The sequence below is a fragment of the Hylobates moloch genome, unplaced genomic scaffold, assembly GCF_009828535.3.
Source record: "Hylobates moloch isolate HMO894 unplaced genomic scaffold, HMol_V3 SCAFFOLD_6, whole genome shotgun sequence".
NCBI classification, from domain to species: Eukaryota; Metazoa; Chordata; class Mammalia; order Primates; family Hylobatidae; genus Hylobates; species Hylobates moloch.
The window spans coordinates 110,685,398-110,711,902 of NW_026652281.1; the positions used below are offsets into that span (position 1 = coordinate 110,685,398).

General features: G+C 40.7%; 1 protein-coding gene across 3 annotated transcripts in view; it reads right to left on the bottom strand.

The window, feature by feature from the left end:
* The window catches only part of FSTL4 (follistatin like 4), a 422,010-nt gene that overhangs the window by 343,075 nt on the left and 52,430 nt on the right, over positions 1 to 26,505 (bottom strand). The gene's annotated exons all lie outside the window — the stretch shown is intronic.

Sequence of the window (26,505 nt, forward strand, 5' to 3'; positions counted from 1 at the left end):
CATAGAGAATTATGTTCAATATCATCTCCAGGTCTGATTGGGAATAGAAACAGCCTCCTTTTTTGGTTGTGTAGGCACATGACAAAGCCTCTACTGTAGAACAAGGCCAGGGAGGGAGGTATTCGGGTTAACCCAGGACACTGGTTACTCAAGAGCTCCCAAGGAAGACCCTGTAATTTATAATAAACAGAAAGTTATTGGCTTATAGTTCTGGAGGCAAGGAAGTCAAAGAACCCATCACCTGGAAAATAAACTGGTTGTATTAAAAAAAAAAAACTGATTGTAAAAAAAAAAAATAAATAAGTAAATTGAGTCTCCTATGAAATAGCGGAGACTCCATGTTAAAGCTAACAAATCATCTTAAACTATCAGATCCAAATTATTTTTCTGTCACTTGAGTTTAAGAAAAGGTTGGTAAGAAGTTACCTCTTACACACCAGAGAAGGCCAGTGTGTCAAGGCCTTCTCTGCCTTCTACAATTTGGTCCTAACTCTGGGACAAGTCCAGGCACAGGGGCAAACTGAGCCCCAGGATAAAAAGTGGATCTTTTCTAATACATTTAACTACAGTAATTAATTCCTTATATTCTGATGTATTTCTTCACACTATTCCTGTTACTTTTATGCCTAGTGATGAAGTTTCAGATAGCTGTGCCCTCCATGTGCCCATGATGACTATTATTGTGGAACCATTAAATTCAGAAATCATAAGGTCCAGCCTCAGAAGAATAATGTGGTTGAAGGAACATAGCCCCAAGGTAAAAAATAATTTTAACAACACAAATTCTTTCCTTGCTTTTTTCAAAAATGGTTACTAGGATACAAATACCTAATTCACGGAGACATTTGATAACATTCCTTCTTTTCTCCCCCAGTTCCCTCACATGCCCAGCTGTCCCCAGCATCACATCCTCAGCTGTCCCCAGCATCACATCCCCAGCTGTCCCCAGCATCTCTCCCAAAATTGTCTTAATCTCTTCACTCCCAGATTCTCTGCAACTCCCTCCCTTTTTTCCATGCAACCTCCTTTTCATACTTTTAATATGTGGGCCGACCTGCCTCTTAATGAGAAAAGAAGGAAAGAGGGGTGCTATGAACTGAATTGTGCCCCCCCTAAAATTCGTATGTTGAAATTCTAGTCCCCAATGTGACTGTATTTGGCATTAAGACTTTCAAGAAGGTAATTAAGGTTAACTGTGGTCATAAGGAGGGGGGTTATCTGATAGGATAGTTGGCCTCATAAGAAGAGGCACAGAGAACTCTCTCCCTCTCTCTACCATGTGAAGACAGAGCAAGCAGACAGCTATCTATAAGCCAGGTAGAGCACTCTCACCAGAAATCAAGCTGGTCAGCATCCTGATCTTGGACTTTGCAGCCTTTAAAACTGTGAGAACTGTTGGGAGCAAGCCCCCCAAAATCTGGCCATAAACTGGCCCCAAAACTGGCCATAAATAAAATCTCTGCAGCAATGTAACATGTCCATAATGGCCATAACGCCCAAGCTGGAAGGTTGTGGGTTTATGGGAATGAGGGTAAGGAACACCTGGCCCACCCAGGGCGGAAAACCGCTTAAAGGTATTCTTAAGCCACAAACAAAAGCCTGAGCCATCTTAAGGGCGTGTCCCTGCTGCAATTAATTCGGCCCATCCCTTCGTTTCCCTTAAGGGATACTTTTAGTTAATTTAACATCTATAGAAACGATGCTAATGACTGGTTTGCTGTTAATAAATACGTGGGTAAATCTCTGTTCAGGGCTCTCAGCTCTGAAGGCTGTGAGACCCCTGATTTCCCACTTCACACCTCTATATTTCTGTGTGTGTGTCTTTAATTCTTCTAGTGCCGCTAGGTTAGGGTCTCCCCGACCAAGGTGGTCTCGGCAGAGAGCAAATGTCTGTTGCTTAAGCCACCCAGTCTGTGACATTTTGTTATAGCAGTCCAAGCAGATTAGGACAAGGGGGATAGAAATTGGGTTAGAAATTATGGGATTTTCTTTGGTGGACTGAAGGAAGTGAAGAGGAAGTAAACATTCTCATACTAATGAGTGTCATTTTGTGTCCTAATAGTGCATATGGCACTAGGTTATTATTTATACAGAGACTGAGAGACTGAACTCCTCCAGAGCAGGGACAATGCCTTGCTCATCTTTCTTTCGCTATCACCAAGCAGAGGGCCTCTCACACACAATAGATCCTTTGCAAATACACATCTAATGCTGAATAAGCAAGTGAATGAATGAATGAACTGAGCACAGGACGGAAAGGCATGCACTGGTCTCTGGTTAGCATCGGATTTTACCCCCATTATAAAAGTAGTACCTGTTTATTGTGGGAAAATATTAGAAAATACAGATAATAATTAAGGAAAGAAAAATTATTTAAACTGACTAGTCAGAAATAAACCTCAATTTTTAGTCTATATTCTTCCATATTTATCTCATTTATTTATTTATTCAAATTAGAAACTAGAAACCTACAGTACATTCTATTTTTAGAACTTGTTTTTCTCCTCCCTTAACAGCATATTGTAACAACTTTCCACTTCAACAAAATACTTGTAAAGGTATAACATTGTTTTAAATATTTGTTTAGTATGCTACGGCATGATTGTATTGTCATTATTTCAGTCAATTACTTTTGGGGGACATTTAAAGGTACTTTATTATTATAATCAATGCCATAATAAATATTTAAAATTTCTTTAAAATTAACTTCTGAATAGAAGCAAAGTGGTTATAAAGTATATGTGGCATATAAAATAATAATACAATGATTATCTATGTATAATCCATGTATAATAATTTTACTTGTTTTTGTCACTTGCTTCTTTTTGTCAAATATTATGTGCCTCAGACTTATCAATTTTATTACATGTAACTGTAATTCATTCATTTTCACTCTGGGTATAGTATTCTAGATCTATCTCTTTAATAGTCTGTATATTATTATAGGATAATTGCTATATTCTTTATCACTGTAGACTATATCACAATTTAGAATTTATACATTCCTCTGTTACTAGAGCTTTAAATTGTTTATAATTTTAAATTATGAACAGAGGTGCTAGAACTTTCTTGTTCATGTCTCCCAGTACAAATATGGAAAATATTCTACGGGAGGTTGCTCCTGGGAGTGGAGTGTCTGGTTCCTAGAGTCCGGCATTTTCAGCTATATTAAATAAAGCCAAACTGTTTCCCAAAAGAGTTGCACAAGCTTCTGCTCTCACCAGCAGTGTCTTGTGCTATTTCTTTAGGATGGCCATCATTATTTCTGGTCCTTTGGTTTCCACATAAATTATAGAACCTGCTTGTCAAATTACACGCACTCATTCACATACTTTTTATAACAAGTTAATACACTGTTCATTTTGGGGGAGAATAAACTCCTTTACAATACTGACCTTCTTATTAATTAATTAGCCCCTTCAACAAAGTTTCATAATTTTTTCTCCACGAGGACCTTACGCATTTCAGTTATAGTCATTCTTGCTTTATATTTTTGATGCCAGTAGTGGTATCAATTTTAAATTACATTTTCTCTTTGTTACTGTTATATAGATAAGCAATTACATTTTGCATGTTGATTTTGTATTTAACAACCTTATTAAAAGATATTAGTTATCCTAGTAATGTATTCACAGAGCATTTGGCTTTTCTACACAACCATGTCATTTGTGAATAATCACAGTTTTGTTTCTCTCTTTCAAATTTTCATATTGTTTATTTCTTTCTCTTGCCTTACTGCACTAGCTAGGACCTCCAGTGCAATATTAAATAGAAGTGAGATAGCAGGTGCTCTCATCCTGCTCATGTTTATTTTGATATCATTTCAAACTCACAGAAAAATAGCAAGAATAGTATAAGGATCTCCTATACTTTATCTCAGATTTAGCATTTTGCCCCATTTGCTTATCATTTCTCTCATACACACACACACACACACACACACACACATATAGATATAAACACATATATAGTGTGTGTGTATCTATATATACACACATATATATAAAAATATATAGGCATACATGTATATATGTATACATATATAAACACAGTACATACATGTATTTTGGGGGGAACCATTTGAGGACAAGCTAAAGCCCCATGTGCCTTTAATCCTAAAGCATATATTTTCTGAGGTCAACACAGCCTCCTACGGTATAATTGTAGAAATCAGCATTGCTGTGATGCTATTACCTAATCCGTAGTCCATATTCAATTTTTGTCAATTATCCCAATAATGTCTTTATATCTATTTATTTTTCCTAGTCCAGGTTCGAACCCAGGATCACAGATTGCATTTAGTTGTTATGTCTCTTTAGTCTCATTTTATCTGGAACAGTTCCTCAGCCTTTCTGTCTCTTGACCTTAATATTTTTGAAGGGTATAGGCAAGTTATTTTGTAGAATGTCCCTCAACATGGATTTGTTTGATATTTCCTCCTAAGATTCAAGTTATAAATTTTTCACAGGAATACCAAAGAATTGACACTTTGTCCTTCTTAGTATATCACATCAAAAGGCATATGATGTTGATTCATCCCAATATTGGTGATGCTAGCTTTAATTGCTTGATTAAGGTTATATCCACCAAGTGTCCCTAGAGTTACTCTTTGTCCTTTTGTAATTAAAAGGTAATGTGTGGAGAAACACTTGCAGAATATGTAAATATTCTGTTCCTCATCAGATTTTGACTGTTGGTTTTCCGTATCCACTGAGACTTTTTTTTAACTCCATCTTTCCTTCTATATTTCTTATCTGGCATTCCACCAGGAAGAGCTTTCCTTTATGTCCATCTACTTATTTATTCATTTATGTATGTAGGGACTCATGTGTTCCTATTTTATTCAGTGTGTTGTAATTATTTTCCAGTTATGTTTTGTTGTGTAACCATTCAAAAGCCTGGGGGTTTGACACAACACTTATTTTATTATCTTTCACGGTTTCTGTGGGTTGGGAATTTGGGATGGACTCAGCTAAGTGATGCTGGCTCTGGGTACCTCATGTGGTTAGAGTCAGACAACGGCCAGAGCTGGGAGAGTGGGGGGCTGGCCAGCTGCGGGTGTGTTGAGCGTCTCTCTTTCTCTTCCTGTAGCCTCAGAGCATCTCCACGTGGTCTCTACATGTTGGCTCACTTGGGCTCCTTCACAAGACGGTAACCTCAGGGCACTGTTTATATGGTGGTTCAGGGATCCACTGTGAGTAATCTAGCCAGCAAGGTGATGATTTGTCATTTGTATGACAAAGCTTTAGAAGTCATATAGAATCACATCTGCCACAGTTACAACCTGCCCAGATTCAAGAGGGGGGAAATAGATCCCAACTCTACATGGAAGAAAGGTCAAATTCATGTTATAAGGATATGCGTGATGAGAGATATTGTTGCTGCCATCTTTGGAAAATCAATCTGCTATGATCCACCCTCTGGACACAATTCACATCCCTCCCATATGCAATAATCCTCTCTCTAATATCCCCAAATCTATTAGTACAGCAGCACAAAATCCAGGATTGAAATCAGGTTATACGTCATCTAAGTCAGGTCCAGGTTCAGACAAGACTCCTCAGGTGAGGTTCCTAGGATTCAGCTACTCGCACACCGCTCCTCTGAATCTGAAGACCTGTAAACACTCACCCCATAGGCCCATGCATAACAGTGGGGCGGCACAGGACAACTTCTACAGATACTTTCATTTAAAAAGGGAGAAAATGTGAGGCACACATCAGGTGCTGATCCATAGCAGTTCTGCAATTTAGGTAGTACTTGTTTCTAGTGCCTTGATTAGGACTCAGGTCGACTCCAGGAATAATTCCCCAGGGCTCTTGGCTCCACCCTTTTGAGTCTTTCTTCCTTTCCATACAAAGTAAGCCATGTTAAGTAGTTTCCTCAGCCTGCTTCCTTCTCGTAGAAGTTAGGACATTCAAGGGCCTCTTCATTTTGCACTGTCTCTATCACTTACAGTTTAAGCTTGTATAATTTTTGAAAAAACAAACTTGCATTCTTTTAGTGTATCAGTTTACAATGTACTCTGTGGTGATTAGTGTGTCATCTTGGCTAGGTCATAGAGCCCAAATATTTCATCAAACATTTTACTGGATGTTTCTGTGAAGGTTTTTTTTTTCCCTTGATGAGGTAAACATTTTAATAGTGACACTTTGAGTAAAGCAGATTACCTTCCATAGTGTGGGTGGGTCTCGTTCAATCAGTTGAAGGCCTTAATAGAACAAAAATTGACCTCCCCCAAGCGAGAAGGAATTCTGCTAGCAGACATGGCCTTTAGATTCAAACTGCAACCCCTCCCTGGGTCTCCAGCCTGCCAGCTTACCCCATCAGATTCTGGATTTGCCAAGCCTCCACAATTGCAAGAGACAATTCCTTAAAATAAACACATTTTTAAACACACACACACACACACACACACACACACTCATTCATTCTCTCTCTCTCTCTGTTGGTTCTGTTTCTGCAGAGAACCCTAATACATACTCTTTCCAAGAAAAGCCAAACTCACAAATCTCTTCAAGATAAACTCTACTATTTCCTGGGCTCCCTATGGGACAATGCTCTTAAGATGCTAGAAGCCCTATTGTTCAGCAGCAAGGCACACCTTAAGATCTGTAAAAGTCCTCCTTTTTTTCCTGGATGGAATGGGTCTATGATACCTTGAATATTTCTGAGGTTTTAACAAAGAACCTTATAGGTATCCCTCATGGATTTTCTTTTTGCCCTGAAATATTTTCTTAATTTGACAACTTTTTGCCACCTTTGAGAGGCTGGGAATGGAACAAGTTTGACTTTCAAGCCTGGTGAGTCTTGGCTCCTTTATATTTAACAGTTTGTTCTCTAGCTCACCTCTCCCTCTCATGTTTTAACATAGGCAAAAAAAAAAAAAAAAAAAAAAGTGAAAACAAAACAAAACAAAAAACTAATCTGGTGGTACTAAGTTCTGTCTGATAACCTCTTTAGTGGAATCATCAAGTTTATTTAGCATATTTCCTATCTTTTTGCATTACCAGAGGTGACAATATTATTAAACCACCCATTACCCCACATCCAGGGTTCTTCCATCCAACTTCTTGGAACATTTTCCTCCCTTGACTTTAAGTGCCCACTGAGAGCCTCCTCAGGACTCTGCCAGCCTGCTCACACAGCCCCTGCAAGCTTTCACCAGCAGTCTCAAGGCCTCCTGCCACCAAAACCAAAGTCGGGTGTTTTGAGGTTTTGTCATGGTGTCATCTCATATTTTTGTCCCCAATCTATTATGATTATCTATTGCTATGCAAAGAATTGCCACAAAACGTAGTGACTTAAAACAACAAGAAGCATTGCATTATTTCTCGATATTTCTGTAGGTAAGATATCTGGGGAGGGTTCAGCCAGGTGGATTCAGCTCAGGAGCCTCTCACATAGCTGTTGTCAGATGGTGGCTGAAGCTGTTGGGGGCTGATGTGGCATTCTTCTATTTTCAGGCTGTCTCAGGCTCTCCCCATGTGGTTCTTCCACATGGACTAGTTTGCACAGGGACCTCAGGACAGTTAGACAGTTGAATGGTGGCTTAGGCTCCAGCATGAGTGTTCCAGCCAGCATGGTGGAAGCTACTGTCTTCTATGATTTGGCCTCAAAATCCTATAGCATCACTTCTACAAAAGTCCCCAGGTTCAAGGGGAGGGGACATAGACCCTGCCTCTCAACAAGAGGAGGGTCAAAGACACATTATAAGAAGAATATGTAAAATGGAAGATGCTGTTGTGGCTAGCTTTGAAACATACAATATGCCACAAATCCATTAACATGTTTTTTTCTTTTTAAAGCTCAAATTGTCCAGACGTGGCCAGCATGAGTCCTTTAAGTTGGCTATTGTGTCGTTTTGACAAGTCCCCATGATGCTTTGAGTGCTGCTTTATTTTTCTGACACAAAACAACCTTCCAGATTCATTGTATACTTTTTCTGCTCCATTTCCCCACTTCTCCAAGGAAGCTTAGTTCCCTTCAGTGGAAAACCTGGCTGGTAGGGGTGTACATTGCTACTGGAGTATCACTGCTTCTGTGCCTTCTCAGCACACAGAGCTAGAGAATGTTACAGACACATACACACACACACACACACACACACACACACACTTAACTTTAAGCAGTACTTAACCGATACTTCCAACTCCCATCTGAAAACAAATGTACCATTCTAGACTTCCCACTTTCCACATCTGTAAAACCCTTTCCTAACAGTGAAAAACTTTGCTCGCATTATATGCTAAATACATTTATTATTTGCTACTGGTTTTAAAAAAATGGTGTTTGAAGTTAAAGAAGTTCCCTTCTATTTGGTTCTCCTTGTGTAAGAATTTTTTCTGTAATAAATGAATGGATATTAGATTTTTAAAATACTTTTCTTACATCTATTGAGATGATTATATGACTTATCCACTTAAAACTGTTCTGTGGTGAAATACATCAAGAGACTTCTAGTGGCAAACAAATATAGTTTGAGATAAATCCAAATTGTTATGGTTTCTTATCTTTTATTAATAGACTGCTAAATATAGTTTGCTAATTTTTGCTTAGGACTTTTGTATTTATGTACAAACTGGCATTTAAAAAAATTCTTGCCAGGTTTTGGTGTCAAGTTTATGTTATTCTCATCAATATACCCACTTTTTCTGGATTCTGGAATAGTTCATATGAGATGAAAATTGTTGTTGTTTGAAAATTTGTTAGTACCCACTGGTAAAATATCTGGATCTGATACACTGTTTGTGGGAAGATTTCCAGTTAGAAATCTGATTATATTTCTTGAATGATGCTAAGACTGATTAGATTTTTTATTTCTACTGAAGTGAGTTTGGGCAATTTTTTTTTTCAGGAAATTTGACCAGCAGAGCTTTCAAATATATTGGTGAAATAAGATTCTATTATTGTTTTGATTTCTGCAGTTTTAATTATTACATCTTCTTTTCATTTCTGATATGTGTATTTATTCCCTCCTCCTCTCTCTCTCCTCTTTCCTTTATTACTCTTGACATAGTTTTGTTAGTTTTATTGGTTCTTTCAAAAATCAGCCTTTGGCTTTGTTGAACCTTTCTGTTGTACTTTTTTTTTTTCAATGTTATCCATTCCTTTTTATTATTGTTCTTTATTACTTCCTTCCTTCAACTTTATTTGGGTTTACTCTGCTACTCTTTTCCTAACATTGTGAGGTGGAGATGTTTAACTCATCAACTTTGGTCCTGTCTTGTTTTTTCTTTTCTTGTCTTGTCTTTTCTTCTTTTCTTCTTCTTTCTTTCTTTTTCTTTCTCTCTTTCTCTCTTTTTTTTTTTTTTTTTTTAAAGAAACAGAGTCTTGCTCCGCCACCAGGCTGGAGTGCAGTGGTGCCATCAGAGCTCACTGTAGCTTCAAACTCCTTGGCTCAAGTGATCCTCCCGCCTCACCCTCCTGAGTAGCTGGGACTACAGGTGTGTGCTATCATGCCTTGTTAATTTTTTTATCTTTTTGTAGAGACAGGGTCCCACTGTGTTGCTCAGGCTTGTCTCCAACTCCTGGCCTCAAGCAATCATCCCACCTCAGCCTCCCAAAGAGTTGGGATTATAGGCATGAGCCACCATGCCTAGCCTCTTTCTGCTCTTCTAATGGAATTATCTAAGATTACGTAATAGCTCCCATTGTGATCATGAGCTTGTCTATTTCTCCTTATAAGTCTGTCAATTTTTACTTTACATGTTAATCTGATCTTACTTGGTAAATACATACTTGGAATAGTTATTATCTTCCTGGTGAATTTAATGTATTATTACTTAGTGGTCCTCTTACTCTCTAGTTATGCTTTATGCCTTTATTATATTGGGTTTCACTTTATTATAGCTATACCAGGCTCTTTCTGCTATTTTTCTGGAATATTGTTTCTCATCTTTTATTTTCAGCTTTTATCCTAGTATTTTAGATATGTTTGTTCGTTTGTCAAATAGCTGGGCCTTTTTTTTCTATTCTGATAACTATTATCTTTCAATTGGAACATTTGGTTTGTTTACATTTATTGTAATTACTAATATACTTGAATTTAAAGCTAATATTTTGTATTTTCTATTTTTTCTGCCTTTTCTATTTTTCATTTTCTCCCTTGAATTCTTCCTAGATTTTTTGAATATTTTTCTCACTTCATTTATTGTCTACTACTAAACTTGAAAGTTATGCTTTGTTAGTGGTTTCCTTAGACGTTTTTACACTCTATACTTATCAAAATTAAGTTTATAGGTATCTTTTTTCTTTTTCTCAACCATACAAGGATTTCAGTACAAAAATTCGAAGTTGTCCTTTTTTGACTGATCTGCTATATTTTCACATATTTTCTGCCAAACTTTTAAAATTATGAGACATTATTATTTCATGCAGTTAATACTTAGATTAACACAAATATTCTGACTTTTAATTAATTAATTAAAATTAAATTAATTCCCAAATATTAACCCAAATATTGCCACTTTCTTTACTCATTATTGCTTCTTATATCTTAGACTTTCCATTCTTCCTGTTCAAAAACATCCATTAAAATTGCCACAAATGAAGGTGTGTTAAAAATCTTTTATTTTTTTTCAGAAATGTCTCCATTTTAAAATTTTATTCAAAGATATTTATGGTATAAAGTTCTATACTGAGGAAACATTGGCAACTTATGGTTCTGGCTTCAATAAAATAGCTGTTGTTTGACTTAAAAATCACTGTACAGCTGGACTAGAACAGTAAAACAATTGTTTCTAGGCCCTGGAGGCAGGCATCGTGTGCTGCTATTCTTGAAAGAAAGAAAACACACGAGATGAGCACCACACTCACCCCCGTTTTCTTCCTGAGGGTAGTTTTTAATGGGTTCATGGCCCAAACCTTGTCACAGGGAAATGGAGCTCAAGTAGAGAGCAGCAGTCTTATTAGGCAGAAGAAAAAGATGTCAAAGTCTGAGATTTCTGAGGCTGGAATTGAGCTCAGGATAAGAGCAAGTTACAGAAAAGGAGCCCCAAAAGCCTGAATAGGGTTTCTCTTTGGTCCTGGACTAAATCCTAAGCTGTATGAACAGCAGCAAGATTTCAGGGGCCTGGAAATCTTTGGGAAGCTAAGAGCTCAACAGAGATTTTACAGGTTGTATAGTACTGAGTAGGTGAAATTCTGGCCCAGTCAAAGTATAGAGACCTTGGTGAATACCCTGAGCTTTTGGGCAGTGGAGACCCGGTGGTATAATAAAGAATTTGACTGGTATTTGTCCCTAGTTTCTGAAAGGGAGAAAATCCTTGGAGTAATACGAGTGTCTTTATTATTTATCACACCTTATATCACACCCTTATATCACAACTGAGTTTACATTAAGAGATGAGATGGCTCAGGACAGGGGCTGGTCACCAGAAATATCAACCATGTGAGTAGAGGGTTAGGTCTTAGAGCTAGCCTGACTTCTGGACAAAAAGAGTCCCCATATATGGTCTGAGAGCACTCCCCAAGATTCCAGTGTGAGATTTGGTCCCCAGTGTGGCAGTGTTGGGAGGTAGAGTCTTTAAGAGGCGATTAGGTCACTAAGAGGGATTCATGCCACTCTCGCAGGACTGGATTAATTCTCGAGGAAGTGAGTGAGTCCTTGCTCTCACAGGACTGAATTAGTTACAAGAGTGTGTTATTATAAAGCAAGGCTTCTCCCTGAGTTTTCCCCTTTTCACACCCAACCACTTCCCTGCTATATTATGGCATGATGCAGCATGAAGCCCTCACCAGAAGTCACCCAGATGTGGCTGCCTGATCTTGGACTTCTCAACCTCCAGAATTGTGAGCCAAAACAAACTTCTTTTCTTTATACATTACCCAGTGTCAGGTATTTAGTTATAGTAACAGAAAATGGACTAAGAGAAAATTGACACAAAAAGTGGGGCTACTGCTATACAAATACCTGAAAATGTTGAAGCAGCTTTTGGAACTAGACAATGGAACAATTTTGTGAATTGTTCCAAAATTGTTCCAAAAAAGTGAATGCTAGAAAAAGCCTATATTGCCATGAATGGAGGATTTAGGGTAATTCTGGTGAAGGTGCAGAAGAGAAAACTAGGGATAGTCTAGAACTTCTCAGAGATTATCTAAATGGTCATGACCAGAATGTTCACAGAAATGTGGACAGTAAAGGCCATTCTGACAAGGTCCCAAATGGAACTGAGGAACAAGGTATTGGAAACTGGAGTAAAGCCTATAAAGTTGTAAAGAACTTGGCTACATTGTGTTCATGCCCTAGGGCTCTATGGACTGCAGAACTTAAGAGCAATGAATTAGAACATATGGTGGAAGAAATATCTAAGTGGCAGCAAAGTATACAGGCTATTATATGGCTACTTTTAACCACTTACATTAAGTAGTGAGAGAGGAAAAAATGACTTACAGATGAAATTCATAATCAAAAGGGTAGCAAAGTGGAAAGACCTGGAAAATTCTCAGGCTGGCCACATAAAGAGTGAAAAAGTGGCTGGACGCAGTGGCTCATGCCTGCAATCCTAGCATTTTGGGAGGCCAAGGCGGGTGGATTACCTGAGGTCAGGAGTTGGAGAGCAGCCTGGCCACATGGTGAAACCCCATCTCTACTAAAAATACAAAAATTAGCGAGGCGTGGTGGCATATGCCTGTAATCCCAGCTACTTGAGAGGCTGAGGCAGAAGAATTGCTTGAGCACAGGAGACGGAGGTTGCAGTGAACCAAGATCATGCCACTGCACTCCAGCCTGGCTGACAGAGTGAGACTTTGTCTCAAAAAAAAAAAAAAAAAAAAGTGAAAAAGTGTATTCAGGAGAGGAAACCAAAGATGTGGTCCAGCAACCTTTTGCTAAGGAGATTAGTATAGACAGAAGGGATAAGCAAGACAATGGAAGACAGACCTTGAAGGTATTTCAGAGACCTTCAAGGCCGCTCCTTGTATCATACACCCACAGGCATAGGAGAGCAGAATGGTTTCAGGAAATGAGCCCAGGGCACCCTCCACAGGCTTGCTTCCCAGGGACCCCTGAGGTCTCTGTTCCATACATTCCAGCGTAGCACTCCTCTGCCAACCCAGCCACGGCTCCAGGTATAGCTGGAGCCACTGCTCTAGAAAGTACAAGTTGACCTTTGTGGCATTCATGTGGCAACAATTCTGCAGGCATGAAGAATACAAGAGATATGGGGGCATGGCTTCCTCCCCCCAGATTTCAAAGGATATTGTGAACACCCTGGGGGCCCAGGAAGAGACTTGTCAGAAGGATTGAGCCACTGCAGAGAGCCCCCATTAAGCAATGCCTAGTAGAGACACGGGAATGGAATCACCATGGAGACTTCAGAACCATGGAGCTATAGCATGCAACACCATTCTGGGAGAGCTGAAGTGTGAGACATGGAGTCAAAGAAGATTATTCTGGAGCCTCAAAACTTAATGTTGTTCCCCGTAGGGCTTTGGACTTACTTGGGGCCTGATACTCCTTTCTTCTTGCCTGTCTGTCTGTCTGTCTCTCTCTCTCTCTTAGAATGGAAATGTCTATCTTATACCTGTCCATTCATTATATCTTAGAAGTAGATAACTCATTTTGATTCCACAGGCTGCTCATAGGTAAGACTTTGGATTTTTGAGTTGGTGCTGGAACAAGTTAAGACCTTTGGGACTATTAGAATGGAATAATTATATTTTGCATTGTGAGAAGAACATGAAATTCTGGGGGGCAGGTGTGAAATGCTATGGTTTGAGTGTGTCCCCCAGAATTCATGTGTTAGAAATTTGGTCCCCAGTGTGGCGGTGTTGGGAGATGGGGGCTTTAAGAGGTGATTGGGTTGTTAAGAGGGATTAACGCTGCTCTTATGGGACTGGGTTAATTCTTATGAATGTGGGAGTCCTCCCCTTCATGGGACTGGATTAATTATCACAAAAGCGAGTTGCTATAAAGTGAGGCTGTCCTTGCATTTGCCCTTTTGGCATGCACTCAGCTCACCCTCATGTTATGATGAAGCATGAGACCCTCATCAGAAGATGATCAGATTTGGCAATCTGAGCCTCTAGAATCATGACCCCAAATAAACCTCTTTTTTTAAAAAAAATAAATGAATTAACCAGTCTCAGGTATTCCCTTACAGCAAGGGAATAACTAAGACAAGAGGGGAAGCTAGATTACATGGCCAATCATTAAAGTTACCTGGCCAATCATTAAAGTGATAATACTTACAAAATAAAATCCCAATAAAAACCCTGGACACCCAAACTCAGCAGAGCTTCCTGGTTGGTGAACACACTGATGTGCCAGGAGAACAATGTAGCCTGATTTCATGGGGAGTGGGCATAGAAGCTCTGCACTTAGGACCCTCCCAGACCTTGCTCTATGTATTTCTTCATTTGGCTTCATCTGTATCATTTATAATAAAATGGTAACCAAAAATATAGAACTTTTCTGAGTTCTGTGAGTCACTCTATGAATTATCAAACCTAAAGGTATCATGGAAAGGATTTATAGTCAGTGTTTATAGTCAAGAATTTATAGTCAGTAGGTCAGAAATGCAGGTGGCTTGGGGGAACCCTGAACCTATGGTTAGCATTTGAAGTGAGAGCAGTCTTATAGAGGACTGAATCCTTAACTTAGGGGGTCTGCTAACTCCAGGTGGTTAGTGACAGAAATGAATAACAGCATACTAGTTGATAACAGACTACACAAAAAGGCTTTGTCCTATGGGTAAGAATCATATCCTAGGAATAAGGCCTATACATTACAACTGAGGGAGAAACCAAAAAAATCCCCTAACAAAGTCTAAACATGAACAGTAAAAAATGGTAACCTGTAATCATGAGATAAAATCATCGATTGAGGTAGACCTAGAGATGCTAACACTATTGGCATTAGCAGACAGAGGACTTCAAAATTACTATCATCTGTGTGGCAAAGAAAAGAAAGAGTAGCTCAGCAGAGAACTGGAACCCATAAGTGAGAATCAAAAGGATCTAGAACTGTAAAATATTATATTGAATTTTAAGAATTCACTGGCTAGAATTAACGTAAAAAAAAAAAACTCTGAAGAAAAGGTTAATGAACTCAAAGGTAGATTGAAGCTTGAAGGGGAAAAAAAGAAGGGAAAAAACAGATAATAGAGTAAGAGTGTTGTGGAACATGGTTAATAGTTCTAAAATTCTAGATTGACCAATGTTTTCTCTCAGCATATTAAAGATATTCCAATGCTTTCTGATTTCTACTGGGAAATAAACTGTAAGTCTCTCATAAGTAATCTGTTTTTTCTCTCTAGCTACTTTGAGGGTTGTCATTTTGTCCTTAATATTCTGCAAGTTTATGTTGTAGGTAGCCTTATGTTTCTTTTTGTTTATCCTATTTGGGATTTACTGGGCTTCCTGTATCTGAGGATAGCTGTCTTCCTTTAGTTTTGTAAACATTTTTCAACCATTACCCCTTCCAATATTACTCTTCCTGTTTTCTCTCTTTAACCCCAATTACAAATGCTTGAGTCCTCCTCATCCTAGTCTCTGCCTCCTAATCTCGATAGCTTTGTCTCCTCCTTGTATTCTGGTTACAATTTCAGATGTATCTTCCAGTTCTCTGCAGTTATGCCCTGTTTGCTCTGAAGTCTATCCTTTGATTTTTAAAATTTCAATTACATTCTTTATTTCTAGAAATTCTATTTGGTTATTTTTCAAATAATCAAGATAGTTTACATAGGCTTATTCTTTGTTCATATTTTCAGCTCCCCTTTTATTGCTTACGACATAGCATGCATAGTTTCTTAAATGTTTATTCTATTATCTGGTCTTCATAGTTCCTTTCTGCTGGCTCTTCTTTTGGTGTTTTGCATCCTTTCATTTTTAAAAATTTTAACTGGGAGCTCATATTCCATGGATGGAAAACTGTCAAAATTATTTGAGGCCAATGTTGAAGAAGAGTTCTTTTACACAGGATTTGTGTTTGCTCTGCCATGTACCTAGGAACACTACCAACCAGGACTGTTTCAAGCGAAATTCTTGGCTGAGGCTTTCTCAGACTAGTCTGTTATATAAATTCTACTGAAAGCTTAGCTTGTGGTTCCTGTTCTCAGAGGAAACATTTTGGCTCCCACTCAGCATCAAGGTTTAAGGCAGGCAATTTTCTTCACACATCCTTGAGAGAAGACAGGGCATGTTTATTTTTATTTCACCCTTACACTAGAGAGGTAGCCTACTGGGGTCTGTTGGGGTCTCAGCTTTTATGTAGAGGAGGTTTTCTAACAGACCGATCTGCCCGAGGCTTGACTCCTGTCCCCATATCTCTTGAGGTCATAACAATCAGAGCTCAATGTCACCTGCGTTGGGCAAATACTCTCAAAGCAAAAGTCTACTTCAGAACCCAACTTTCTCTGAGTTTTTGGCCTCTTACGAATTCTTCAGTTCCTGCTTTCTCACTGAGGTATTTAAAAGATTGTTTAAATGTTTTATCCATTATTTAAAATTGTTTTAAGTGGGAGAGTCAGCTAAGTTATCTAGCCTCCCATATAGCCAGAAACAATAAGCTGCATAAATAGTTCTAAAATTTTCATGTTATTAGTACCTACTCTTTCTGAAATGGTGGATAAATGTGATTACTCAGTTTTGAGGAAAGAAAATAAGTTGGTCCAGTTAAATCCAAGGCTTTCTAACCCAATGCATTTCAGCAAGTATTCACCAAAGACATCCTAGTCCCCCGTACTATAGGCCCACTTAGAAGTCACAACCCCAGGCAACCCCAGCCCCAACTGTGGGTGAATAATAACTAACAATGATGGCTAATATAGAGACTACTCAGAAGGTGGGCCAGTGCTATATTAAGCTTTTTAATATGCATTTAATCCATACAACTGCCATAGGAGGTAGATAGAATTATCACCACTATTTTAGATGTGAGAAAACCAAAGCACAGAAGTTTAAATAACTTGTTCAAAGTAATATAACCAGTACATTGGATCATACTCAGAATGTCTGGCTGTATAATTTTGAAAAACTACACCGAATAATTAGAGAACACAGAAGGAGACAATTCTCAACTCAATGAGATCATATGAGTAATAAGAGTAGGATAAAGTCCCAATGTAATGGTGGCTGGAAATCTTATAGAAAGCCAACTTTTAGGTAGAATGGAGTTTGGCTTCTTTTCACTGTATGAGTGATGATTTTCTTGTCCTTTTATATAGTGTGCCAATATTATGTGGTCATTTTACACTTACGATGCCTGCCCCAAGCTAGAAAGACTCATCTTGCTCCTTTCCTCCTTTAGGGAGGGAGGTTAGAGTTTCCATGCAGACTCTGTTAATCCAACTTTCTTACTATTACTTAGAACATGTTTCTAATAAATGTCCTGGGATTCATATAAGTTCTTTCATAGCAGTCAAGCAATTGGGAATGAACCATCCTAAAGACAACAGGCGAGCCACCCAAAGCAACCAACAGCACCACCAGTTTTGTTTGCCTGGGTCTTGCCTCTGTTTACGATACTTGGGGAACAGCAAGTGTGGGGGGGAGGATAAATCACAAGATAGCTTTTATAAAACGACTAATAAAGAAATAATGGGAACCCAATAACTACCAATTACAGAGGCAAGAGAAATAATAAAAATAATAAAGCAGAAAATGTACAAAGCAAACAATTAAGACTATTTTATCAAAACAATACTGCGACTCAGCAGGCATTAATTCTCACTGCACAAGGGCAGTAACTGTTTATCATCTGAATTTTGCACATTAAGAAAATGACACCAAGGGAGTTAATAAGTTCCTCCAAGCTCTAGGACACTTCGGAGCCCAGATTAAAAGTTAGGCATGCTCACGCTCAGCTGAGATGTCATCTCTCATTAAAGTCTAAATCAGCTCAGAGGACACACCACATTTATTATTTTTTATAAAATTGTGTGATTCTGGAGGAGCCAACAGTATCTTTGAGACAAACACACTGATTAAAAACATACTTTTAAAATGTCTCTTTTTCTAACCCAGTGGACCAAATATATAAATTAGAGCTATTCTGGTCTACTGAGTACTGTAAATGTATATTTAGATGTAACAAAATATCAGTTGGAAATACCTTCGGAAAGTAATTACTCTGCAATATACGTGGAATGTCTTAAATGCTTAAAGCAATTGCCTCATTTTAAAGACATAACTTACATAGAGAGGCACAAATATTAATTACCAAGCTCGAAGCTTGCTTGTAAATTTATTGCCTAGAGTGAATATTTATAGATTAAGGGATAAATATCCAAAAATAAGATAGAATGATGGAAGATTTAACTGCCTAAAGCAAGGACCCACTTCTAGACACCAGCATCATTAGAGACATTCAAGGAGGGCTGAAGAGGTAAAGGGTTGCTTCAGCCTTTACTCTAATTTTCCCCACCTTCCCTCCTGCCCTCCACTTTCCTCTCTCCTCCATCTCCTTAACTGACGTCTGACTCTACTGGTCCATAATTAACGAGTTCTATACCTTAGTACAAAACAGGGATTGAAAACTCAAATGTCTATGGAGGCCACACAGGTAATTTAAGGAGCATGGGTCTTCTAGAATTTCTACTTGGTCAATATTTATTCCACAGAACTGTATCTAACACACTTAGTCTCGCTATGAGGAATGCACTAGGGAGTGGTGAGGACTGTGGAAAAGCAGGAGAGCATGTATACCCTTCAAAGACACGGCTGCTCTCACCCAAGCCTGTTGCTGCCATGAGGTCATGTGGGCCCAGGGTTATCAAAGCATTTTGCTTTCCAAGATCATCTGTATATTTGGATATTTGAATCTGTTGGTAAAATGCCCTTATTTTCAAACGATGGCAACTCATTCATATTGAAATATTTTTATGTTTACAAAAAATCTCTGCAGGTCAAGATGGTATAAATCAAAATATGGCTGCAGGCTGAATCTGGCCCACGGGCCACCAGTTTGAGACCTGTCATATGAAACAAATATGGAACAGAAATCGGGCTCAAGGGTCTTAGGAGAAACCTGTCTTAGGTTTTCTTATGAAGAGGCAGACAGGCTTGGTGAGTTTCCAGGTAGGAGACGATGTGGCTCAATGAAAGTTCAGCTGTTCCTTCAGGACCCAACGTGACTTTGGGGGTATTCATAAGGAAACAGGAGATGAAGCCCTAACAGTGGGTGTTCTAGGGATTAGCAGCAGATAGGAGAGATATATGTGTGCAAAAGTGTTTTCTGGACACTTGCACATGGTAGAAGAGCCACAGAATTCTCAACTGTAGGGTTCAGAACAAGCAACCTCTGGGTAAAGTCTCCTGGTCCTGCCGTTCCCTGTGCTCCAACCGCAGTGGCTAGTTTCTTGCCATCAGGTCTCTGGGCCTGCAAAACGTAACTCTCCCTCTGACCTCCAGGGGGCGCGGGAGAGAGGGTGAGTCCCGTGGTACCCGGAACCCACAGTCTGCATTAAGAGGGAGGAAGCCTAGGCTTGTCCAAGACTAACAGCCTGGACCAGCATCTTCACCTCTTTCTGAGGCATGGCAGCATCTTCTCAGTGTCTTGCCTCAGACGTTTCTTTTCCGTTTCCCTCTATCCTCCACATGTTCCCCTCCCATCAGGCACAGCTATGGATGCACCTGCTCTTTCTAAGCTTTACAAGGACTGTAGAAGTGACCTTGCAGACTTGCCTTAGAGCTGAGAGTCCTCAGGACAAGTGTCGTAGCAAAGCTACAGTAGCAAGACACAGGGACATCCCACCACAAAGGACTGAATATTTAGGTACAGTGAGGTCAATAAATAAGTCACCAACTTACTGAAATGCCCAGCAAACCAAATCACAAATCCTTTCAAAGCTGTGTCTTCTCATTTCTAAAACAGAGTATCACACTATCTGACCACATTGGACTATTGTGAGTGTTAAAATAAGTGAACTCAGCAAAGCATATGGCATATGGTGGAGGCTTTAATAACAACAGTTGTCATCATGTGCCCCCTCCCATATAATCTCCGATCCCCTAAGGCAGGAAAACAAAACACTTAGAAATAACTTAAACAAAAGTCAAAACATAGAACTTAACTAGAAAACTCAGTTAGCCAGGACCCCCATCACTAGGATATGGCGGCTAAGTCTCTGGGATATCTTGGACACTGTGCCACCCTACAGAGAAGGCAGAACCTGGACTCCAGGGTGGCAGGCAAGGAAAAGAAGCAAGAAAAACAACCCAGAGATCCCTGAGAACTAAGAGCACTGGCTTAGAGCCCCAAATCCCTCCTCTGCTACTCACTAGCCCTGGGACCTCAGGCACGTCACTGTAGCTGTTCAAGCCTACCTCATCTGTACAAATAAGCGGTGACCCTGTGGGGCCTTTGATCTGGAGTTGGATCATTTGGATGATTCCACGAATGGTAGAGACTGGAAGCAAGCCTGACCTTGCAAGGAGGGAATGGTCACCGCCATGTCCAGCATTCGGGCAGGCTGCTTGGTGGACGGAGTGCAGTTGTGAAGACTGGCTACGCAGCTGACCTTTTGGAAATCCAGACAGAGAGCCTGGGGAAATGGGGGGGAGGTGCCTGGACCACAGTGGTGGGCGCATCTAGTGCTCTCTCAGGTCATCTACATGGGTCTCTGCTGCGGGTAGCATGTTTCTCGCTATATTCCAAATGTCTCTGATCCATGACACTCGCGTCCTAATGGATCCTGCTGTCAGCAATGGATGAGCATTGAGCTAATAGATGTCAAACAGCATTTACATTTCTGAAATGGCTTCATCTGCTCCCTCTCCCAGGACTCTCCAAAGTGAAATTTGAAATGTGGACAGACGGGTCAGCTCTGGACAGCTCCACTTCCAGAATTCTCATGGGCAAGAAACAATTATTTATTTTTTCCTAAACAGACAGACAGTGCTGAGCGTATTCAACAACAACAAGCTGCTTTTCAACCTTGTCTTCTTGGAAAGGCGTGCAATTTCCTAAGAGGCACATGGAAATATCTGTCACCTTGTAGTTTAAATAGCATTCATTCATTCATTCAAAGCACACTCACAATGAATTCTCTTGTTCATTAGAAATTCTGCAGAAGACCAGTGAGAGGTTTGGATTGGAGAGAGCATGGGGGAGTTTAGCATCTGCGATGTGGTACGAGAGTCAAACCGCACTGCTGGATTCACCCAAGCGCCCTCTGCATATTGACGGCAGGGTCAGAATGGTATTCTCAGTCTGGGTTTCAGTAGCAGGCACATCTGTAGCTATCAGAAAATGCTGTGGAATCATCTGTCTAGGGACCATCTGTATTTGGGGGTTATTCCAATGTAGCACCTGACACAGGATAATGAATGGATTTTTCTGGCTCTCTCTGGCTCTATTTTAAACTGTCATCATTTTAAACCATGAAATATGTCAAGTGATAATTAAACCTCACCACAGACAGGTACTGTGAAAATGATTAACTTTTACCATTTCCTCCATACACATTTTGAATATTTTGAATACCCCAGTTACGGGATCATTACATTGACAGATGAGAGAAGTCATTTTTACAATAATTTATTTTTAAAAGAACAAAAACAGGACTGAAAGTTCAGTTTTCCCACTGGGTTTTAATTTGAAAACTTCTGCCATAGACTCCTATTTTCAGAGGAAGCCTGGTGAGAGTAATACAGAACTGGACACCATAATCTCCAACTCTGCCTCATTTAGCTGTGTGACCCAGGGCAAGTCCCTTGCCATCTCTGAGTATCAGTCTCCTCCTCTGTCAAATACCAATGACCATATCTTCACTCTTCCCAACTCACAGGCTTTCTTGAGCATATTAAATGAGAGGACAAACGGGAAAGCTCTTTGAGAGCAAAAGGCACACCGGTTACACTATTTGAGTGTAAGGTATTATTTTAAATTCTGTATAAAGGGGAAAAAAGTAATATGCCAGCACAGCTTTACAGGCCTACTGTTTTTAAAAAATAAACACACGCAAAACCGAAACCTCAACTCATTTTATTTTCAGCTGAAGTTTCTGAGCAGGAGATTAGATCTGACCCTATCAAATCAACGTCCCCTCTGAGCCACAGGACTCCCATTTTGTGTCCAAATATGCAGGGGCTCACACAAATGATAAAAATTCAAATGAAGCAGCCAAGCAGCTGGATGGGAATACTGCTTCCAGCAAAAAGGGAGAGCAAATAACTGGTAAAATTAGTAAAGCGAACAGACTGAAATATATTTTTACCCCCCACAACTCATTGCCCAGACCTGTGGGTTTTTTCACAGGCCTATTTCTTCTGAACTTGGGGTTCTCTACTTCCCTTTGGTAGCAGCAGCAAGACACAGCTCCCTGACATGGGAGGTTGGGGGAGGTCCCAGGACCTCTGACTCTGCAGGCATGCTGACTGTAGAACAATGAATCCACGTTTTTGAATACAAATATTTCCATCAGAATTACACAAACATTATCAGATTCCCATAGAATGTATCTTCCTGAATGACCTCAGTGAAGCCCATTTTAATTCTTTGATCAATTTCCTACAGAGTACAAAAGGTCTTCATTTTTTAAATTTACAAAATAAGATTGCAATGCCTATCTCAGAGGTTGTTTATGAAGATTAAATAAGAACTTGAATGTGAAAATGTTTCCATTTCCAATCTACAGAATTTATAGTAAAGGACTAAACCTTTTGCCTCTAAATTATCTTGAATGTGTGGACACACAGGAAATTATTTATTAAAAAGTGCCCCCTGGTGGGGTGCGGTGGCTCACGCCTGTAATCCCAGCACTTTGGGAGGCTGAGGCAGGTGGATCACCAGAGGTCAGGAGTTCGAGACCAGCCTGGACAACTTGGTGAAACTCCGTCTCTACCAAAAAATACAAAAATTAGCTGGGCGTGGTGGTGCACGCCTGTAATCCCACTTACTCTGGAGGCTGAGGAAAGAGAATCACTTGAACCCAGGAGGCAGAGGTTGCAAAAAGTGGCTCCTGAACAGCAGCCTTGGATATAGGTGAGGTCCATCCCCCATCCTGTGTTCCTGTCTGCCACCCCATGCCCATTTAAAAGCAGCCAGCCCAGCGAGCCTCCACCAACTCCTTCCCAAGAAAGAAGGCGATCTCTTAGGAAAAATGGAAAATAAAAGCTTCTGACAAACATCATCAAGGAACGGACTGAAGCCACTGCCAGGGGAGGGGCTTGCTCATTAACTTTTCTCTCTATTTTGGGTGATTTCATCATTCGATGTTCATTTGCTTTTCATCCTTATGTGCTTTGGCTAAAGGGCTAAAGAAAGGATGTCATGTTTGGGGTAAAACCCCTCTCAAGTTTCGGCTAGTGAATGCCTGATGCACCTCCCCAGGTACCTCCTGCACCTACCCTAGGGGACAGGGCAAAAGAACAAGGTGAAAGAACCCAATCGGTGGAGGCAGCTGTGATTTGAAACAACAAAAAAGTGCCCTTTATTTGTCATCAGGGATCTGAGTTCAAACTCACACTCTGTTAGAAGCTCTTGTGACCTTGGGTCAACTGCTTAATCTCTTAGCCTTGGATTCCTTCTGAAGACAGGAGAGAGCACCTCCCCCTTGAAACGCTAGGTGAATGTTTGCTGATTCTTAGCCTGCTCTGAGGCACTCAGAATCCCTTTAGGAGTGGAGGGTGTGAGAGACACCCAGATGTGAAATCATTAAGTAGATGTTAATATGCTTAGGGAATTTCCTTTTACCTTCCTGCTTCTGTGTCCCTCATTCAGACTCAATTGCCATTTGGGGATCTACCTTCCTCCCACTGTCACTTCATGATATCCTGACCAAGCGTATGGCTGGTGACTGTCAGGAAACCCAGCAGCACACAGCATTAATTAAGTGCCTGAATCACATGACCTGAGTCTGTCCAATCCCAGTGAGCTTTGGCACTTTTGCGGGATACACTGGACTAGAGGCCATCTGTCTTCCACTGGACCTGGAGTTGTGAGGAGGGGAGGTTGGCACTCACCATGAAGGGGAGCCCCCAGAGAGGGGCAAAATGGAGGGAGAAGCCAGGTCCTTACACTCCATATCAAGTATATCTGAAGCCCAGCACCCCTCACCTTCCACCCTCACTGGACTATCCAATTACCTAAGCCGTTAAGTCCTCTTTTTGTTTGAGCTAGTTGGGTTGGGGTTTGTTATTTGCAACAAAAACGTCACCACTGGTACAGTGTGCCCTTAAAAGTCAAAGGGGACCCTCTGCTGAGACAGCCATGCTTTGGAAAAAAGATCCTGAAACTTCACCTCCACCAGAACATTCAGAGAGTTGTTCTCCCAGATTCCAACATCAATTACACGGAACAAATGCTCTATGTTGCGGACCCAACTGAGAGGTGGCTGGCCATGATGCAGGTACACCAGGTAGACATCTGTCTGCAGGACGCTTGGGCATCTTCTCAACTGATTCATCTATAAGGGCAGGGACTATGCCGGGTCATCTCTGCACACCAAACTCCAATCAGCCCAAGGAAACTTCTATAAGCAACCAATAAAACCTCAACAAACCCTGAGAATTATATTCACCTTTCCAGAGGAGTCATTTCTCCATTACAAGTAGTAGTTATCCAACTAGAGTCCCAGATATTGTTTTTGAGGCACTGATGAGGTGAGAGAGCCATTGAGGGGCAGAGAACGGAGCTGAGAAGCTGGAGCTCTGAAGAACAGGGTAGGGGCAATCACTGGCTTGCAGTACATGGGAGAACCAGCTCTGTGCACCATCCAACTGCACTGACTGCGCTCAGACCCCAGCCCAGGTCTCCCCACTGTTGGCTGCACTCTTATCCCAGAAGGCTGTGGGTCATTGTCTCCATGGAGCCAGTGCCCATCCCACCTGCTCATTTCTGGGACACACGCTCCCTGACTTCCCAGAGAGCTCAAAGCAACATTCAACATTTTGTGAAAAGGTTTTTTTTTGTTTGTTTGTTTTAATGCAGGCCCTGATGCATTTATTGGAACCCAATGGCAACCTTGGCCAAGAAATATAACCCAAATAAGAGCATGTAGAGACCAGTGGGATGGGTTAGAATGCACAGGATGTTCCAAGCCTGGTTGCCTGATCTGCCAAGATGCTATGGCTCATTCACCAAGCCCAATTTGTGCACCTTGGAAGCCCTCACCACAGCCACAGGAGAGAAATGGGCCAAACGCAGAGTGAGTGAGGTCAATCAGGACAGAGAGTGTTAGCAGGTCTTGCTGATTTAGAGGAGAGGTCTCCCCTTACAGATTATTTCCAGTCCTGGCTCTGCTCCTGCTGAAGCAGAGAGATTAAAGATTTGTTAAAAAACAACACAATCTTAAAACAATGAAAAGGCAGGTTTGTTGTTTTTTACAAAAGAGCTTTAAAAGATGAACTCATTTTGATGAAAAGAATAGAATTAAAACATAATGGTCAGTTGCATTCTGTACTTCATTTCCTAATAAAGAAAGATTTCCAAGCAGCAATGAGATAAAAGAGACAGAAACAAATGATTTTTAAGTCACAGATAATTAACCCCAGAGGCCTGTGGATAGCACATTAATATGCTGGGGCAAATAGCTTAATGAGGTTTGAAAAGGGCTTCAGTGTTTATATGGAGAAGATAATTTCAAGGGTTCCTGAAAAGCAAAGAAATGCCTCTGGCTTAGGGACCGGTCAAGTAACAAAGATGACAAATGTCAAGCTTAACTTCTGCTGGGATCTGAGAGGTGAAGGTGAGTCTCCTGGGTGGGGCGGGGACCTCAGCAGGTGTACAGGGAGCACCATCATCTCTCTCTCCACTGGTCCTTGAGGGGCAGGATCAGCGTGCTTCAGGCTGATACCATCCTGTCTTTTGGTCCTTAGGAATGTGCAGTGGTTCATACCCTTTAGGGGTCATGACCTCTTCGACAATGTGACACTTCCCCACAAATTCCAGATAGTGACCTATGCCCAAATATTGCAATGCAACCTCTAAGGAGACCCCTAGGCAAGCACGAGTGATTACACAGGGGTTCATTATCCTGCCCACACCGACCTATAGCTCGCCCGTCATAACCACAGAGGTTTAGCTCATGTGCATGAACACATTTTAAGCTACTTCTAGCAGAGGGACCCACAAGTTGTTAGAAAGGGCAGAGGAGCTCTCTGAGGATGGTAGTTAAGGAAAGTGAGCATTCCCAGGGACTGGTGGGAAGGGCAAGCTCAGCAAATAGGACCAGGTATCCTGGAGCTATGGGGTTCACAGTCAAACAACCTGGAAGGCCCTGTACCTGTGATCTGACCTTTGTGAGAAACGGAGAGATGACATAGAGCCAAGTCAGCCCTGGGATATGCCAGGCATCTAACACTTTTTCAGTGCCCACTCTGTGTCAGGGACAGGGGACCCTGGGAGGAAGACATCTGACCCCTGCACTTCCAAAACTTGTGCCTGCACAGCAGCATGAGAGCTGTCCCAGGGCAAAGGCTACAGGTACCAGGTGAGTGGCGCTGTGGCTCTTGGGGAGGATTTACATACCTCAGGTTCAGAGAGCATCACTGGCAGATCCATCATGAGCCCTGTGCTATCCACCACAAGGTCCTGCTGCCTCCAATCCCTGGAGAGAGCTG